This window comes from Uloborus diversus, chromosome 4 (genome assembly GCF_026930045.1).
Source record: "Uloborus diversus isolate 005 chromosome 4, Udiv.v.3.1, whole genome shotgun sequence".
Classification (NCBI taxonomy): Eukaryota; Metazoa; Arthropoda; class Arachnida; order Araneae; family Uloboridae; genus Uloborus; species Uloborus diversus.
Genome location: NC_072734.1, coordinates 50,304,345 through 50,321,339, shown reverse-complemented (window position 1 = coordinate 50,321,339; position 16,995 = coordinate 50,304,345). Strand labels below are relative to the sequence as shown.

Genomic DNA, 16,995 nt, shown 5'->3' with positions numbered 1-16,995 from the left:
TACATCTTGTAAAGATTTCTTATCTGGTGTTACCAACAGCAATGTTTGGAAAAAACTATATCACGGGATGAAGAACAACTTTAAAAGACGCATTGAGATTTCTTGCATTGATCTTCCAAGTGGTAATGCTACTACCAGTTATGAGGAGTCAGTTACTGCTATCTTGGAGAACTCATTTCCTCGTGATCAAACTGGCAATGACTTATTGTTTCACAAGACATTACGTGAGGACATTAATGATGATTATAATGTCAGCAATGATGTCCCCTTCACGGTTGCAGAAGTGAATGATGTTATTAAAAACCTTAAGCCGAAGAAATCTCCTGGACCTGATAATATTGCGAATGAAATGATCAGAAGTTTTCATGAATGTTGCTCTACGATACTGTTTCTTCTTTTTAATGCTTGTTTTAGACTTTCCGCTTTTCCTTCTCGCTGGAAATTTGCAAAAATTGTGACGATTCCTAAGAATTTTCACTTTGGTCGTCCTCATCTTAATAACATTAGATGTATTAGCCTTCTGCCTTGTCTTGGTAAAGTTCTAGAGTTTCTTCTCACCCGGAGACTCTCATGGCACTTGGCTAAGAACAATATTCTATGCTCTGACCAATACGGTTTTACACCAAATAAGTCTGCTGAAGGTGCCCTCTCTCGCTTATGCGAGATTGTTGCATATGGCAAAAGAAAAAACCTTTTTACTGTCTTGGTATTTATGGATATCAAGGGAGCATTTGATAACGCGTGGTGGCCTGCTGTTATTGATCTACTTAAAAAAGCTCGAGTTCCTGCAAATATTTTATATCTTTACAAAAATTTCTTACACAATCAATTTGCTGAGCTTACTCTTGGGGATGTCAAGAAAGTGTGCCAATTGGAGAAAGGCTGTCCTCAAGGTTCAGTATCTGATCCCAGTTTGTGGAATTTAGTTATGAATGATCTATTACAAAAACTTTCGTCATTTATTGGATGTTTTAAAATTGCCTTTGCGGATGATTTACTACTTATTTTTCAAGGAAAAGATTTCCATAATGTTTGTACTCTTGCACAAGAGGTACTTAATTTTACTGTGGAGTGGTCAAGGCTTTTCAAGCTTCAGTTTCATCCAAGTAAAACAAAAGCTATGATTGTACATAAGAGGACACTTAACAACAAACTTTTGAATCTAAAACTTGGTAATTTCCCAATAGAAAGCGTGGAGGAAATGAAATATCTTGGAGTTATCATTGATTTTAAATTCCAATGGAAAAAGCACATTTCTTTTCTTTCGAGTAAGATTGAGAAGCTTATTTGTAGATTTTATTGCATTTGTCGAAACAACTATGGAATTACCATGGATACTGCGAAACTCATTTATAATCAAGGGCTTCTGCCGGTTATCTCTTATGCCTCATGCATCTGGGGGCACAGCTTAAAAAAGAAAATAAATCGTAAAGAAATCAGAAAACTGCAGAGAAGAGTCCTTTTGAGAATCGTCAAAGCTTACCGAACGGTAAGTTACGAAACCATTTTTACTCTGGCCGGTGCGCCTCCTTTGGACATAGTCATTTGCAACACGATGCTTGCTCGAGATGCTTATCTCCGCTCCGTTCGAGATGTTCACTTAAATGGTACTCTCTCTCTCCCTCCGATCTTCCTCATCCCTCTAAAAGAGTTCCTATTTCACTTGTAGATTTCAATGCCACTAATTTGAACAACTATGATTTTGTTTGCTTCACAGACGGCAGTAAGATCAATGAGAGAGTCGGACTAGCATTTGTTTTGTATCAGCATGAGATTGAGTTCTCCATTCATCAGTTCCGTATCAGTGACAACTGTTCCGTTTTCCAAGCCGAGCTTTTGTGCTTAAATCTCGCAGTGAAATACGTCTCGAATTTTCTTGGTGCTAAAGTACTGATTTGCAGTGACTCTCTTTCCTCTCTTTTTTCTCTTTTGAATGTCAGAAGTTTTGAAAAGCTCATTGTGGAAATTCAAAGCATTATAAGCAATATTAATTCACACGATATTTGTGTCGATTTTACCCATGTGCGAGGCCACTCAGGAATTCGAGGAAATGAAAGAGCTGATGCTTTAGCAAAAGAGGCTACTCGTTTACCTTTTTCCTGAGATGTAGCTAATCTCCCTCGTTCTGGAAACTGTTCTACTCTAAGAAAGCTACTAAGAATTGGAATTCAGAGTATCTGTCTTCAAATAAGGGAAAATGGACCAAGCGCTTCCTCCCCACTATTTTCTTTAGATTGAAACGGCAACATCTCAAAACTGATTTTTTTGTCACTCAGTTTCTTACTGGGCATGGTAATTTCAAAGTGTACTTGTATAAATTTAATATTTCTACTAGTAACGTGTGTGATTGTGGACAGGATATTGAAAATCCAGAACACTTGTTGTTTCGTTGCAATCGTTTTAACCCCCAGAGAGAAATTCTTATGCGGGAGCTGAGGAAGTTGTCCGTTTCTTGGCCTCCTGTTCCTTCTGCTCTGGTTCAGAGTGTCGAGAATTTTTCTCTTTTTAAACGTTTTATTTATTCAGTTGTTTGACCTTTTTGTATGTGTGTGTGTGGTTTTTTTTTCCTCTCTATTCGTTGTTAATTGTTTGTATATTGTGCTCATTTTATTTTGTGTATTTTGTACTGTTGTGCCTCTTACCTTCGGGCCCTATGTGATACTATGTGGTGCATAGGGAGTTTCTTTTTGTGTCTAATAATAATAAAAAAAAAAATCTAAAAACAATTGAGAAACGTTCCTGGAAAATAATGGGCAGCTAATTTGTCCAATTTCTGCCAGTAACATAGCTTGTAAAAACAAAAAGGTTTTCCGCTGAAAGGCAGCAATCTTCCTAAAACAATTTTGGAATCTTTCGAAAGAATTCAGAAATTATTACCAGGAAAGCTCCTAAAGCAGACTTGCAACCATAGCAAATCTAAAGTAGAATTGCAGGTAAGTACCAAGCTTCTTACTTTCCAGCAACTCTTGCAAAGCTACGGAATCCAGAGACACAATTCGCTCCCATTAGAAGTCGAATCAATCTGGCCGGACCATATTTGAACTGAATGCGACACACTAATAAAATAAGCTCAGTTAATGATTAAACTGGTGGCGAAAAATATTTTCACATCAATGAGAAGTCCGAATTCAGGAAACTTTTAGCAATTCTGGAAACGTGTCGCGAAAATAGGGGAATGCGGGGCAAAGTGAACTAGTTAAGATACCTGAGCGTTTTCAAGATGAAGAAAGTGAACATTTGTTTTGAAAATGCAGTACATAAAGAAATAACATTTTTGCATGAAATAAAACTTGCATTGAAACATTATTTTTTATTTTTAGCAATAAAATTATGCCTTTCAATAAAAGAAGAAAATTTTCACTTTTGTTTTTCCCGGGGTAAAGTGAAAAATGAAACATTTTTCGAATAAAATATTTTATATTCAATGATGAAAAATAGTTTTGAACAAAATAATAAGTAAATAAAAGGATAATTTAATAAATGAAAAGATAATGAACCAATAAACCAATAAATTAGAGAAAAAATAAATGAGTAAATAAAATAGTGAATGAATAAGAAAATAAGTGAAGGAATGAATTAATAAGTTTATTTTTAAACGAAGAAATGTAAATAAATTAGTTGATAAATGAATACGCAAGTAATTTAGTAAATGGTTGAATGAGTAAACAAAATGAACTATTTCATTTTGCCCCATCCACTTTGCCCCGCATGCGCTTGACTATTTGTAAAAAAATTAAAAATACAAATAAGTTAAATATTAACTAAATAAATAATGCACCGAATTAGAAGGTCCTAGTTAAAACTTAAAATGTTAATAATAAGAACTTTATTATTTGATAATATTAAAATTATTTTTGACAATAATATATTACAATTTGAGTATTATCCTATCCTTTGATTTTGAGACGCAATTCTTTTTTTTTGACTTGAATAGACTACATATGTTACTATATAGTTAAAATATTACTAGGTAAGTGGCTTGAAAAACGGGGTCAATGTTTCACCATTTCACTTTGCCCCACGTACCCCTTCTTGAATTTTCCAGGAAATTGATAAAAACCTGCGTACGGTCAGCCTTAGCTAGACGTAAAATTATCAAACTGTTAAGTATATTAAAGTTGAACTGAACGCGGTTAAAGGGAAAGAAATAACCTTTCAGAAAAAAGTATCTTTACTTAAAGTTCTAAGAATTTAAATAAAAAATAAATGTATATTTTCAATTGGAAATTTGAACTACTTCTCTTTAAAAGGAAATCATTCAGTGACGACCGAGAGAGCTAATCTCTTAAAATACAGCTAATTTCAATACAGATAAGTTTTGCAATAAAGTACAGCCGTTTTGCGATTAAAAGTCCAAAATATATTTTTTAGGGTTAGTCTACCTAAGGAACACTAGCCACCTTTGGCTCACCTACATTAATTTCTGTTAGGTAGTTACTTGATTCCCGCATTTCGTCTTAATACTCTTAACTAATCAAACCAATTTTTGGATCATGTTTAACTGAAGGCATGCGCAGATGCTTGTGATGATTTTAAACAAGAGAGAACTCACCTATACGGTTTAGGTGTGATATTTGATCAGCACATTTAGAAAACAAAATTGACGTTTTACGATTGTTACAAAAGTTACGGGCGTAGAGCAGTTCCGTAGAAATGTTATTACAGTAATGACTCCAGTTTCAATGCATTTTTTTATAAGATAGACACGGGTAAAATAAATAGAAGAAAATATTGCAAATTTAAATCACACGAATATGCAGAGTTTACGTGATTCAGAGTTGCAAGAAAAAAAATCTCAGCCGAAAAAGGTGATCTTATGAATAGATATACATTCGCCAAAAGTTTTTGTCGGACATTTTTTGCAAGATTTGTATGAATGAATTCGTTAAACCTATTCGTAACCAAAATATTCCATTCCTATATTATTAATTCATATTCTGTAACATGGCGTAAGTGGGAATTTTCTTTTTTTCAATGCCTCTTTTCCATTAGCAATGATGACTTAAGGTCATTATTGCAATGTGCCCACTTCAAAGTACATATTTATTGTACTTTGTCAGATACCCATTCATTTCACAACCTCCCCGACGATTCCCTGCACGTTTGCATATGAATTAATAATCCATCAAAAAAAAAAAACAGGAATTCAGCAAATGCGGGATCTGTCGTGACTCCCACATCCGTTTTCTCTCCTCTTCACACATCCATGCCACTCTCCAGAAGATCACCCCCTCCCACGCGCGCATGCGCTGCCTCTTTAATGGCAAGCGATCCCCGGTTCTAAACGCTGCTCTAGACCCAAGGAAAATACCGACACCGTAAGGTGTGGAGTGCGCCGGAGAGCATGCCGCCAACTCCGGGGTAAGATCCCATGTGCGTCGAAGATGCCCGGGATATTCGGGACGGCATCAGAACAATTGAATCCAGTTGCTGATGGGGTGAGTTGGTTATGTGCATTGAGGGGATAATAATGTGCAAAATTGTGTTAAGAATGGAATGTTTTTTTTTTTTTTTTAATTTTTCTATTTTAAAATCAATGCAATCTTCATGATAACCTCTGTTTATCTTATTAAAAGAAAAAACAAAACAATGCAAAAGGTTTTACGACAAGCATTTTTTTTAAAGTTTTTTTTTCTTGCTCCAACGCATTCTTTATCATTTATCTTTTTATAGGTCGTTAGGAAAACGTTATTCAAATGTGGTTTAGCTTAATTATAATTTTAGTCTTCGTTTGGCTTTCTGAGAAACGTTGCAAGGTATTTTTTATATTTAACTTTGAAATTACACCGTTATTTGTTTCCCAGGTTCAATTAGTTTGCTGAAAATCTATTTTTCACATAAGAATAACTGTTACAAAGGGAAGAAAACTTCACTTCAAAAGAAAATGATAGGCAAATTTGCAGTTTATTTTACGAACATTTTTACGTAAGCTATAGTCTTTGTATTTTTTTTTCAATTTAGGTTTTAATACATTTATCAGAAAATTGAAATGCTCTGCAATAAATAATGCAAATGTTTTGTAAACTATTAGATTCTCATGATTTTACTAAATAGGAGAAGGCTTTTTTGGCAATGAATTTTGCGCACACTTCTGTTTTTCTTCTGACTTTGCAATCAGCCCTTATTTTTAAAATAATACTTAAGCACTAGATTCCAGAATGACTGTATTATTTCACACACACAATGGAGTGAAAATGAAATATATTCCTTAACAAAAGAATGAGAATGTTTGTCGGTTGGTTTGTTGATTGATGTCATGTTCGTGAGAGGTTAACGCTATCTTTGGAAAAAAAAGTAGCCCTCAGAAGATATACTTCCCAATGCAATGTACGGGACCTTAAAATCATTGGACAGTCAACAATATGATCCGAGCTGAAAGGGTTTTTAAAGATATTTAAAAGACGGTTACATTTTGTACCGTCTCAATAAATTTTTGTTCCACAAAGTGAGAGCTGATGATTAGATACTATTTTTCTGAAATATGTTCCTGTTTCACAAAGAGTTTTGCGTTCGCTTTTTTAAATTCATTAAAATTTTAATGAAACTCAATTTAATAGAGAAACTAGACACAATTTTCAAGTAATTTTGCAACGAGTTTTGCTTGAAGTGGTTATGTTTCCTCTCTTCTTGCATCTGTCCTGATTTATTTGAAATATTAAAGAAGACTACTCTTTTTCAAGACACGTATACTACAGTGTTAAGCACAAAAGTCGTATCTGCATTAGAGTTCGAAATGATAAATTGCCGTTCTCTACCTCCAAGTATTCGATTCTGAAGCAACTTTTTCAGAATTTTTTTACAAATATTTTTCACTGGCAAATGACCATACAACATTGTACTCAGCTGAATTATGTGACAAATACTTGATGACTGTCACTCGTTTTGATTAATTCCCCAGATAAGAATTTTGTGCTTTTAGCACGGCAGTACACGTGGTATTCACTTCGGATTCACGTTTGCTTGTATTTAAACAGAATTTTCAGTTTCCCAATTGTTTCATTTATATTGGCATTTAGCTTATAGGCCTACCAAGGCTACTAGTACTATCTCCTGTTTCAAGACAGAGGAGAGGTTCACTCACCAATTGAACTGGTCATCTCCAAATCTTTAATTTTACCACTTACATCCCTTTGCTTCTCACTGCCTCATATGTTCTTGATTAATTCATTTAAATACTTGACTAATATGATTTATTTAAATACTAAAATAATTTTAAATGCTAAACGGATGAAAATTTAGGACTCATATGTTTCATGTTAACGCATTGCATAAATATAAGTTTACTATAAAATGTATTTTCTTTACTAATAATAAAGCTGAAAGTCTCTCTGTCTGGATGTCCAGAGAAAGTCTGGATGTCTGTAGGATGTCTGGATGTCTGTGTCGCGCATAGTGCCAAGATCGTTCGGCTGATTTTCATGAAATTTGGCACAAAGTTAGTTTGGAGCATGGGGGTGTGCACCTCGAAGCGATTTTTCGAAAATTCGATGTGGTTCTTTTTCTATTCCAATTTTAAGAACAAAATTATCATAAGATGGACGAGTAAATTACGAAATTATCATAACGTGGAACCGTAACATGGGCACAAGCCAATTGGTGAGATACGAAATTATCATAACGGGTCACTATAACATGGGTACAAGCCAATTGGCGAGAAAATTCACCATACATTATTTGTAAATATACAGGAGAACCAAAAGACCTTTTAATTTTTCTATTACGGGTCAAGCCGTGCGAGTACCACTAGTTTCACATAAATGTCAATAAAAGTGTTTGTAAAATTATAAGGACTCTTCAATATTCAACTTTACATTTTTCAAATGTAAGATCGTGTCCATAAGACCATTTACGGAAATCCTTTGGATATCAGTTAGCCAATAAATTTTTTTATCAGCATGAAAATTGTTTTCGCTTAAATAATAAAATTATAAGAGTTCCAGTTATTGAAGAAATTTTTGTTTGTGTACATACTTAAAACTACTTGAATCAGATCAGTTAAGCAAAAAAAGTAAAAATTAGCTTTTAGTGTTATAAAAACACTAATTTGATTGTAAAATCAGTGTATTAATAATGACTGTTCATTGTTTAAGTTTAGTATTCTTTATTACAATTCAGCATTGATTTGTAATATTACGTTAAATGCTAATGTGGATTACTTTGCTAAGTTTTAAATAAATTCAAAAAGAGACTTAACTCAAAAAATGTTCCAAAAAAAATGTACAAAAAAGTTTTTTAAGTCAATATTAAGACAAATTAAGGCTGTTAAATTTTAATTTGTTAATGAAATTATAAATTAAATATTTTCAAAATTTTAACTTTATAATACGGTACTGAAATATTTTTCAGCTAAAAAATCTATAGCAAAATTTAAACTTTGGAGTACCATGCATTCCATTGCATAATTTTATTGCTTAATGCCATAAATTGTTTAAAAAATACCTTGCCAAAATATTAATATACTAGCGGCACCCACACGGCTTTGCCCGTAGTAGAAAATCAAAAGGTCATTTGGTTCGCTTGTATAGTTACAAATAATGGATAATGAATTTCTCGCCAATTGGCTATATTCATTCGCTCTTCCCATGTTACGGTTCCACCTCATGGTAATTTCGTAATTTACTTGTCCATCTTATGATAATTTTGCTACGGAAAATGTTCTTAAAATTGAAAATTGTCGAGAGAACAAAAGCGAATTTTCAAAAAATCGTTTCTAGGTGCACACCCCATGATACAGACTAACTTTGTACCAAATTTCATAAAAATCGGCCGAACGATTTAGGCGCTATGCACGTCATAGAGATCCGGACAGAAATCCAGACTTTCAGCTTTATTATTAGCAAAGATTTCATCTTAAAAAAAAAAAAGAAAAAAAAAACACTGATCGAATAAATAAAAGTAACAGAGCTAACGCGGACGTTAAATCGGCTCACTATTTAGAAGGTTTATAAACAATACATTTATGACTTCTCATTAATGCACCCTCTTTCATACGATTATTTGCATTTGTTCTAACCACATTAAAAGCTCATACTATGATAAATGTTTTACGTCAGGAAAAATGAATTCTGGAGCTTGGATCTATTAATAGTGGTTATTAATTAATAGTAACTACTTACTGCTCTTTGCTCTGAGTAAAACAGTGGTCTTACGAAAGATTGATAACTCTAAAAAAAAATAATGCAAAAAAATGAACATGGGCATGCATTTGACCGAATTTTGGTGTAAGGGCATGTGTATAAAGACTTTTTTTTTTTTTTTGGATTTCAAAATTTCAAGTTCATAAATAATTGCTCATAAAGACTCAAATATACTACACATTGTTTTATTCAAACAAACAAAAAAAAAAACTTTAACTATGTCAGCCAAGACCTAAATCCATTTTATTTTAACTAAAGGAATTTTTTAAAAATAATTTCAAGTTGACTGTTGTGAGCAATGAAGCCGAGCATTACTGTTAAATCCAAAGCTTTTGCTTCTATGCAATTTTCTGGTCTCCAGAATTATACTCAAAAACATTTTTTTTAAAGTTAAAGTTAAATTGCTCATTATGATCAATTTAATTACATTAAGATACAACAAAAATGCATCTACCTCCTGCAGATGCTTATGAGAATGACCTCTTGAATGCAAATATGACCACAGTTTTACCCATCATCCTTTAACTTTTGTAAATGGCTCCACACCCCTTACTTTTTCAATTTTTGACAATTTTTTTGACGTCATTATTGTGATTTAGAGGGAAACAGAGCATTATATTAATCATTAACAGTCTTCTGGGCGCCTAGTGAGGTCAAAAGTCCAACAGCATGAGCTTTCGTAACAAGTTGAAATTTTTATGGAGTTATTCCTCTCCCTAAAATACTCAAAAAATCTTCAAAACGATCCTTGTTTATTTTTTAAAATGTCCTTTACTTATTTTTCAGTGTAAAATTAGAGCATCGAACTAACTGGCATGAGCTCCGAATCCAAAAAATAAGCTCACATTGCAAAAATTTGGAAAAGAAATTTCGGAAGCGTAGTAAATAAATCGCATCGCACTAAAGAAGGTTACATTCAGAGATGTAACTAAAATTGTAAATTTAACTAAGTGCATTTATAGTAGCGGAAGGTTGCCGTCAATGAACCACATAACAGTATTCGATTTTTTAGAAAGGAAATCCAACTCAAATTTCAAGTTAATTATAGGAATAATTTCTCAGTATATTTTTCCTTTAATAATAATAGTCACTTTTATGATAAAAATACACAATAAAGAATGAAAATTAAAAATAAATATTTTAGCATGTGGTCAATTCATGGCAACCAATTCATGGCTATGGATGGACCATCGTGTTTCCATCGACGGACCGCATTCTCAAAAAAAAAAAAAAAAAATCAATGCGTAACTTACAAATATTTATAACTGGCGATCAACAAATAACAATAAGTTATAGAAAAAGAGATTTATTTTCAAAAATGTTTTATTTTCGGATAAGAGGTACATAAAAAACCCCAGCACTCACACAACACACAGATATTGCCATTACACCTCGTTCACAACTTGATATTTTCCTAACCTGTGCAACAGCGTTCTTAGCTAATATCTTTGCAACCTCTTTTGAACTGATGGGAGTTTTGTTAAATCCATTTTGAAAATTTTCGTTCGACACAAGATTGTACTTGCTCTCTAAAAAGTCAAATAACTTATCGACCATTTTATTGCTGAAACCAGAGACTTAAGTCTCAATCTACCAGAGAATATAGTACAAACATACTTTTTGACTTAATTAAATCTGTAAGACATGTTATTTTTCTCAGCACCGTGAAAAGCCAAACCCCCCACTTTTTCGGAAGTATAATTCCAAAAACGGCTTCTCTAGTTTCAAAATATGATTCACTAATTATACTACTACTTCGGAGGGCTTTATTCTAAATTTCTAATAAGTGACTAAGGTAACAACAAACCGGTTTTTATCTTCCACTTGAACGTTTATAATTGCTTTCAGGACTCTATATTGTCGGCAGACTTCGTTAAGGTCCATACCACGATTTCTGTAAGCTACTGTAACACGTTACATGCTCTCACATGTACACTGGTCTTACATGTATTTTACCAATTTTTGCATTTTTTTGGAACAGCAAAAGTATTTGAAACTGTATTACTATGTTTCAAATTTTTAATCAATTCTATGAAAAAAAAAATGGAGGTAAAATTTTAATAAAGTAAAAGAGTTTTCATGAATTACTGAGAAACTTTTTTTTTCAAAAGTTTTGTCAAAGGTAATTGACCTGAATTTACTACAATATTTGCGACTTTCCATGAATGAACAACTTTGTCAGGTGGTCCTTTCGTGAAAACACATAACGGTCCAATGATAGCAACTGCGTCATTTTGAATATTTTTATATGTGTTACTGCTGTGACGAATCATGATGAAACATGAAGTATGGAAAATTGTACTTGAAAATGCACTCTTTTAAGTCAATGTTCACGTTTAATTGATCAGTCATATTCAAAGCATTTTATAACTAAATGAAAATCTCAATAATTAGTAAGATAATTGTAGAAATCTTTTCTGGTCGATTAATAAAATGATGAAATAATTTTAGCTACTTTACGACTCTGCAGTAGACTATTTTCAGACAAAGGAAGGTACTTAAACTGATTACGCGTCTGCACAAAGTTTGGTACGAAAAATATCTTTGCGGTCTAGTAATGTAACCGGTTCATTGACGGCAACCATCTTCTATAGAATTAATGTATATTTTTTGTTTTGTATTACGTTTCTACATTTAGTTCTTTTTACTAATATACTGCCAGTACAGTAGTACAGTATATTAGTAGTCTAATATACTGCCAGTACTGGTACGAGAAATACCTTTGAGATCTAGTCATGGAACCGGTTCATTGACGGCAACAAGCCCCTGTAGAATTAATGTATAATTTTTGTTTTGTATTAAGTTTCTACATTTTGTTCGTTCTTTCTAATATACTGCAAGTAATGATTTTGTAGAGTTACATTTTTTCACTTGAAAATTTTTATTATTATTATTATTCTTATTTTACGTTCCTTTACGATTTTTTTTTACTTTTCTTTTTTATTATAATATAAGAAAATATATTTTTCTTTTACATAGCAGCATATTATGGCAACACTTGAATATAAAAACTTAGCACGAAAACCGGAAGTACAAATGCATATTAATGCTATAATATAAGCTCGTTTAATTTCCTTTTCAATCTTAATTGCATCTGTGAATGTAAACTTCTTTACTGAAAATCTTCTAGGCGATTCGTATTCATCGGTTGAGGTTTCTAAGGTTGTTTGTTTTCGTTTTCATTTTTTTTTTCTTTTTTTTGCAACGTGAACCTCGGATTTTCAGATCGTTTGAGTGAGACCGAGGTTTAACACCGAAAACATTGTGAAAAACAACCAGAAAGTAATACCGTTTTGATGGCATTTTATTCATTTATTCTTATTGGAGAAGGGAATACTCATGATTCCCTTAACTTGTTAGAAACGCTCGTTCCTTGAACTTTTTAGCTTACTAGAACCTGAAATAATGTTAACAATGAATGTACTACTCTGTTCCCCTCAAAAAAAAAGCGGTGGGTTATGGGGTAAAACGGTGGTTCCATATGGATTTAAGAAGTGATTTTACATAAGAACCAGCAAGAATAGTGCCAGAAGCATTTTTCATGCCTTTCAACGTAAATAGTTCGTTCATAAAAAAACATTTACTTTAACTTAAAAGATCCTTAATTTTAAGTAATATACAGGAGACCTATACATTGCCAAATAGAAAGAGTTGTTTTTAACAAAAATGTTTAAATTTTCATTAAGTTGCGTTAACGCATTTTAAATCAGCCATCCTTTAGCCTCTTCCTTGATTTTTAAGAATCCCATTATATTAAACACCATATTTGCTGTTTAGCTATGCATCAAATGCAAATTTAATAAACAGTTTACTCAAAATATGGCAATTAGAACAACGTGTCCTAACACGATTAACCTCTACTGTGAGCAAGTAAATAAAGGTAAGGAATATTAGAAGTTTTAAATTTTTACAGCGTAAAAATATAAATGCATTACTACAGTTAAAAATGTATTATTTATAAACCCTTTTTTTGTAAAAAAAATGTTTCTTCTTTAAGACTTACTTTGCACATTTTTTGTTTTTCATGAAACATTAAATTAAATGTTTCAAAAAGTACTACAACATTACATATATGTAAGGAAAGAAACGAGATAAATCATAGTTTGCAGTTCATTCTTGTGTTCTATCTTTACGACTAATCCGCCTTTAATGTCCTCTTGTCTTGGTGATGGTTCGCTTTAAAAATAAAATAAAATGTTGTTTTAGTAGATTAAAAGAAAAAAAAAAAACTTAATGCGTATATGTGTGCCACCGAATTGCGAGCCGAATGCCACCTCATCGACAGGGTCTATAACAACAAGGAATGTCTTTAACTTACAGCCAGATACCCAACTAAAAGAAAATATTGTGCGAGAGTGACACTTTTTCAGATCTTCTAAAGCTTGAGAACTTTCTCTCAGGGTTGATCCCCTTTAATCGTTGGGAAAATCCAGACAAAGATAAAAAAACTGGGTACTACACGAGCTTCAAGTTCGAAATTCTGAATGAACAAGTAGGACCAGTTTTCTTAAAATATGAATACTGTTTTCAAATGGTAATTGAGAGATGAAGAAGAAATTACATCAAGACGTCAAATAAAGTGGAAGTAGATATTAGGAAAAGATAGTAGATATATCAGGGAAAGTAGACAAATACAATTATAGCTTCCTATTCTTGCAAGAAAGAGTAGAACAACATGACGAATCTCGTAAAATGTAACAAAAGTTGTGTATAAAAGCAATAAAATAAATATGTCTTCTTTTAGACATATTTAATTAGAAAATCTGGACAAAAGAAATCTCACTGTCCTACTTTTTTAAACTCATAAGCAGTTTATTTATAAAGATCCAGAATGTTTAAAAAAAAAAGGAAAGAAAAGAAAAACATACAGGAAAACCCTTTTGAATTTTGGTGGTTTTGTAGATTTTCTGTTGGCTCTAAAACCTAAAATAGACCAGTAGTCCAGTCATTTAAGCTTAAATTAGGTAAGAATCTCGGAATTCGAGATACCCAGCTGCAAGTCTGTAAATACTTGTATATTGACACCCTAAAAGTTGTCTCAAAACCTACATATGGTAGGGTGTACGCAACTATTAAATTTCAAGGTTAAAGGTCACAAAAATCGTTTTTTTTGCGCTTTTTTTTGTAAATATCTCATTTCCTATGGGTTTTTTGCCATTTGTATTATCAATATTGTAGAATACAAAATTCTCTACAAATTTTGTTTAAAACTTTTTTTTATACGGTGAACTGTTTTCGAGATAGAGGGCGGAGAGCGCGCGGTCACAGGAGCACTTCAGGTCAACCGGTGCCTCCGGTCGAAAACGCGCCATATATAGTTGATGAACTATCGCTAAATCAATGATTATAAATATTTGTCAATTTTTATTAACTATTATATTATATTTTATCATTTTCTTCATGCAGTAAATCTTTATCTATTCAATAATACTGATAACCGTTTTCTAAAATTAAAAAATAATTAAGGGAAAAACTTAAATCATAATATAATTATATTCCCATTTACACTAATGACATTTTAAATAGAAAATAATTAAGTACATCTTCTTTAAGAGATCTTCTTTCTCAAGATATTGATTTACTTGTCATTTTAATTGGGCGTACACTATCTTACGAACAAGAAATTTTCTTTAAAAAAGTTGGGAAAGGAAATGTAAAAACGGAGATATACTTGACTAAAAGTTTTGATAATTATCCTCATTCCAAAACACATATTTTATTTCTGCACGCATTAAAAAGCTGTGAAACAACTTCTGCGCTTTTTAAAAAGGGAAAAAATCATTTTAAAAAGTTTTTGAGAAACTGACAAATTTGGATGAACTAACTGCAGCATTTGAGGAAGAAAATTGTTCGGCCCTGAGATTATTAGAGAGTGGAACTCAAACTTTATTGGCAGTCCATAATGCATCGAAATCTGTGAAAAGTCTCGATCATCTTCGTTATATGCATTACGTCAAGTCTACAAAACTTAATCAACCTGTGCAGCTTTCAAATATTCCACTGCTCATCAACATTTCAAACGTGTATATTATCAAGTTCAAACTTGGTTAGCGCATGATTTGGAACCCCAGGTATGGAGTTGGGCAATGCGAAACGATTTTCTGGAGCCTATCATGACAATTTTACCACCTGCTCCTGAAGATTTGATAAGTACAATTTTCTGCAACTGCAAGAATGGTTGTGGTTCGCGATGCGGATGCAGGAAAGCGGGCTTGCAATGCTCTTTAGCTTGTGGCCAATATAATGGGCAAGCTTGTCTCAATGCTCTATCATATCAGAGCGACATTAACGAAGATGGAACCTTTGACCCTGAAATTATGGAAGAACTTGAGACAAATGTCGTTCAAGACGATAATGAAGACCAGCCAGAAAACGACGATGAAAAGGAGAAGATGATTAAAATTATAAATTGTAGTTTTTGTACGCTTTATTCCATTTTTTTTTTACTTTTAATAAAAATAAATGTATTGAATTATATTTTTTAATAAAAAGATTAATTCATAATTTATTTGTTTTCTTTTTCATCATGTAAGAAGTTATTAAAATTAATTAGATTAAAATTCAAATATAATTCCTATATTTTCATTAACAATTCTGCAACTACATGGGCAGGTAAGTGTTGTTAAGTAAACTAATACTGAATAAAAAGTGGGTAGGTTAGGAAAAAAATGATAAAATATAATATAATAGTTAATAAAAATTGACAAATATTTATATTCATTGATTTATCGATAGTTCATCAACTATACATGGCGCGTTTTCGACCGGAGGCACCGGTTGACCTGAAGTGATCCTGTGACGGCGCGCTCTCGAAAACGGTTAACCGTATAAAAAATTTTTTAAACAAAACTAGTAGAGAATTTTGTATTCTACAATATTGATATTAAATACAAATAGCAAAAAACCCTTAGGAAACGAGATCTTTACAAAAAAAGTGCAAAAAAAAAAAAAAAAAAAAGATTTTTGTGACCTTTGACCTTGAAATTTAATAGTTGTGTACACCTTACCATATGTAGGTTTTGAGACAACTTTTAGGGTGTCAATATACAAGTATTTACAGACTTACAGCTGGGTATCTCGAATTCCGAAGTGAACTTACTGTAATGACTGCACTACAGTGCTTTTAATGTCTGAGACCAAAAAAAAAAAAAAAAGAACAGGATGAAACCTATTAGAAAAGCAAGGAAATATAATAAAATTAATGGGATAAATAATTTACTGGCGATTTGAAGTCGGGAAGGGGGGGGAGGAGGGGGGTTTAAGGGTTGAAAACGGTTTCTTGCAATTTCCGGCAAAACTACGAGTCCTATCGAAAAAATTAAATGAAAAATTGTTGGTAATATAAAGGTCTACAACTTTTTGTGTTTGCGCTTTTTTTATATAACCTCAAAATTTATGTGAAAAATTCAAAAACAACGAATTGTTAGGTTTTTTATTTTTATATCTTGCAAAAATTCTATTCTTTTTTTCGAAACTTAGTAAACAGTTACTTTTTTATGTCTCAAATACACTGTATTTTTTTTATTTAAAATGTGTATTTTTTTCTCCTTTTTTATTTAATCTTAAAAATCCATTGTAATTTTCAATCGAAAAATCTCACGTCAAAATATCTGATTTTTTTTTTTAAAGAAATCGGTGGAACTTTTTTTTGTTGGAATCTCTACTTTCCGATGGTATAAAAATATATGCAATACTATGGACAATTTTTGCCGAAAATGAAAAAAAAAAAAAAAAAAAAACCGAAAAAACTCGATTTAGAAAAAAAATTCATCATTACTTAAAATTTGAAGCTGTTTACTAACTCTTCAATTACTCTAATTTTAAATTGCTAAATTCAAAAATTGAAAATCCATGAAAC

At 32.1% G+C, this 16,995-nt stretch overlaps 1 protein-coding gene across 1 annotated transcript in view; it reads left to right on the top strand.

Annotated features, from left to right (window-relative positions):
* The first annotated feature begins 5,318 nt into the window (after positions 1-5,318).
* Positions 5,319-16,995, top strand: part of LOC129221433 (glutamate receptor ionotropic, NMDA 2C-like) — a 206,289-nt gene continuing 194,612 nt past the window's right edge. The window contains exon 1 of the mRNA XM_054855919.1: positions 5,319-5,438. The gene's annotated coding sequence lies outside the window, so the exon portion shown is untranslated. The remainder of the gene's footprint in view (positions 5,439-16,995) is intronic.